A 4,013-nucleotide genomic window follows, 5' to 3' on the forward strand; every position below is an offset into this window, starting at 1 on the left:
GGAACGTCCAGCTCTTTACATTTTTTTAATCAAAGGAGTAAGTAACCTAAATACAAACTTTCTTTGGCAAAGACATTGACACTGACAGTGTAGACATACAAGATAATAGTTAAATAAGGCTTAATACCAGGTGTTTTTTGAACTTTTGAATATTAGAATATTATGAACTAGCTAAAGTAACTTTCTTTTGAGGTTTTAAAGCTGATGATGAAATTTGAAGCTCTTCCGAAACATCCGTAATTAAATATGTTTTGTGGTATCATATTTCTAACATTTATTTAAAATTTGGTTTTCCATCTGATTAATCAGTTGCGTATGTGTAATACTAACACTAATAGATGAATATGCACGTATAGGCCTAAAAGTAAAACTAGGTTATAAAGTAAATTAGAGTGTGCAATCATAATATTAACTTTATTGTGAAAAGAACAGTAAGATTTAGTATGGTTGTTGTTAAGCGCAAAGCTACACAATGAGCTATCTGTGTTCTGACCACTACGAGCATCGAACTTCAATTTTTAGCGAAGTAAGCCTGCAGACTTACTGCTGAACCACTGTGTGACGGAACCTTAAGGCAGACACGTTTGATTATACGTAAAATAATACAAAGTTAAAGTAAGATACTGATATATTAGTAGGAATTTAAGATACCAGAAATACAGCATGATGATTATTTGCCTTTGTATTAATTCGAGCTCTATTTACTTGAAAGCACGTCTGTAGATTCTATAGATCGAGGTAGGCTTACGATTAAAGGTTTTTCTTTAATAAGAAGTTCAGGTCTGGTAGACTTACGATTAAAAGGTTTACTTTAAATTTTAATGTGTGTAGATGAAGATTTGATTATGATAAAATTGTTACGCGACATTTTATGGCTTGTGATCGAATTACACACTGATAGGAGTAATTTGCAAAAGCCGATTCTATTGGATACCACTCTGAGTATTCCTAGACTTGTTTGCTAATATACGTGACCTGACTACACGTGTATATGTATACGAGCCATGTATGAGGGATTGTTGGTAATCAGACCTTACACTGAAAGACGTTTCTATATCAGAAACTAGGTCTTGTTTATAGAATATCCGTGCAAAGTTACACAAAGGGATATTTACGCATGACTATCTTTAATTTTGAATTAAAAGTTTGGCTGGGGGTTAACAATTCTTGGGCTTCTCTTTTCTGACCTAATAGTGAGCTTTGATGGTCATTCTTATAGCGCACACATGGCCCCAAAGTGTGGAACACGTTGCTACAGCAACGGGACGTGAATAAAAAAACCCACCTTAAGATTCGGGCATGCTAATCACGAGGTTACGCCCAGCTGAACTAGGTCTATAGATGAATTTGAGTTGAATCTGAGGGTAGAAATTGTTTTATCAATCTAGAGTTGTTGTTATAATCTGTAAATTTTGAGAACCCACAGAAGGAGACTATACAAGGGTTTATTATGGTGTTGGAATTTGTCGTTTAGGGACTTACGTACGATATTAGTTAAAAAGTAGATTGAGTGGCAGTTTTAAAAGTTTGTGCTTGTTTGTTTTACTGAAGTTTTGTGGAAAGTTTATGTAACAGCATTTCATTGGAAATCTTGCTTCAGAGGTGTTCTAGAACAATAAGTACTTGTGAAGAATTTATCTGATACTGAGAGGTCCATAACTATATACAAAATTCCACGCTGCCATTCCAATAGAAAAATGAGGTTTCAAAAGTGTGTGTGTGTGTGAGTTTCTATATCTGGGGTTAGCCTGAGTGTATTTTTTTAAACAAAAGATAATCTATCCTAGAAGAAAGTGCGGGAGACATGTCACCCTCGTCCCTTGTGAATATTACGCCATATTCTCAAGATACACCTGACCTGCAAGTGGAAAATATGCCACTTTATGAAACTAAAGATACACGGAGCATGCCTTGCGTACCAGTAGCTCCCACCGCCCAATCTTGGGTTATTTATTTGACAGTTCTCTTATAGCGCACCCTTGGAGCTCGTTAATCATTGGCTTCACAGTCGCATGGCCAGGTGGTTAGGGCGCTTCATTCGCAATTTGAGGGTCGCGGGTTCGAATACCCGTCACACCAAACATCCTCGCCCTTTCAGCCGTGGGGGCGTTATAATGTGACGGTCAATCCCACTATTCGTTGGTAAAAGAGTAGCCCAAGAGTAGACGGTGGGTGGTATTGACCAGCTGCCTTCCTTCTAGTCTTTTGCGGAATTCAAAAACAAATCGTTCTCTTTTAGTTGGCGGTGAGTGGTGATGACTAGCTGCCTTCCCTCTAGTCTTACACTGCTAAATTAGGGATGGCTAGCGCAGATAGCCCTCGTGTAGCTTTGCGCGAAATTAAAAAAAACAAACAAACAAGCTTCACAGTCCAAGGATACTGAATAGGAGCCCCCCCCCCCCCCAGTGGCACAGCGGTATGTCTGCGGTCTTACAACGCTAGAAACCAGGTTTGTTTCGATACTCATGGTGGGCAGAGCACAAATAGCCCTTTGTGTAGCTTTGTGCTTAACTACAAAGAAGTTGAACAGGAAGCCGGGTCCCGTCAGATGTTTGGCATGGCCTGGTGATTACAGCGCTCGACTCGCAATCATTGGGTCGCGGGTTCGTATCCTGTCACCGAACATGCTCGTCCTTTCAGCCGTGGGGGCGTTATAATGTGACCGTCAATTTCACTATTCGTTGGTAAAAGAGTAGCCCAAGAGTAGACGGTGGGTGGTATTGACCAGCTGCCTTCCTTCTAGTCTTTTGCGGAATTCAAAAACAAATCGTTCTCTTTTAGTTCAGAAAGATGAACATTTCTTGTTAACCAAAGTTTTCGCACTTAATATGCGCTGGCGTCTGTGCTAACGTATTTCTTTTAACAGCCATTACGTTATCCCTTGTACCGGTCATACTGTCTGAAGAGTCTTGATCTAACGGGTTTGTTTCATTTTGACCTCTTTATTTATATGAAGGTGAATAGTTGTCTTCTCTAGCAGTGACGTGCACAGGGAGGGGAGACTAGGTGGGCTCAAGCCCTTGCCTTCCTGCCCCCTTTTCTCTGTCTACGAAGAGATACACCTGATTCCACACCTTGTTTGCTGCTAGAAGCAAGGAAAAAGAATTAGCGTTAAAATGAATGGCACAAAAGAATTTGCATGGGCGTCTGTAGGGGGAGGGGAGGGGGAGGCAAGAGGTGGCACTTGCGCCCCCCTGGAAAATAAGAAACATAACTCTTTCTTTATTCATGCAACATATATATATGATTTTTTTTATTAAAATCACAATTTCACACTACTTTCCCCCCCTGGAAAATTTTGCTCCTCTCTGGAATAATTTCTGCGGACGCCCATAAGGACTTGTAGGTCTTTATAGTAAAAAAAAAAATAAAAAATGATTTGCTATTAAGTGTTAATACGCAAACATTCATTATTTAGTTTTCGGTTATAAAATTATGGATTTTTATCCTCAGAGGCAACCCAGAGTTTTCATAATTTCCTTTACCCCCCCCCCCCCAAAGAAAAGGCACCTTACGATGCTGGAAAAGTGCCCTTTTTTGTTAGTGAGCCCCCTGCCTTTTCAATGTCCTCTGCAAATTACTGTTCTTTAGCATTCTTAATGAAAATAACCAAAGTAAGTTGATGACAGACGTACTCTGGGAGAGTTGACCCTGTCCGAATAAATATATAGTTATGGATTTTTCTCATTCTGGGGAGATCTTTATCGGCACCCGGGGGAGCATGATGTGCGATTTTCCTTTATTTTTCTAAAAGAGTATATTGACCGAAATCGTACCGTTTTCATATCATGCTTCTTGATAAATAGTTATGGCTATCGTCAGACTTCGTTGTCCAGTCTCTTCATTTAATTCTGTGGGGGTCAAAATTCAGAAACCAATGTACCAGAAAGAACCACGCAGGCTCTTTGCTGCGTTATTGTGGTGCAGTAAGTAAAAGATTTGTCCTTCAAACCTGCGTTTACGGCCTTGCCAACTGATTACCCTATTACACTGTTGCGAACTTTTCCGATCTA

Source organism: Limulus polyphemus, unplaced genomic scaffold (assembly GCF_000517525.1).
Source record: "Limulus polyphemus unplaced genomic scaffold, Limulus_polyphemus-2.1.2 Scaffold1055, whole genome shotgun sequence".
Lineage (NCBI taxonomy): Eukaryota > Metazoa > Arthropoda > Merostomata > Xiphosura > Limulidae > Limulus > Limulus polyphemus.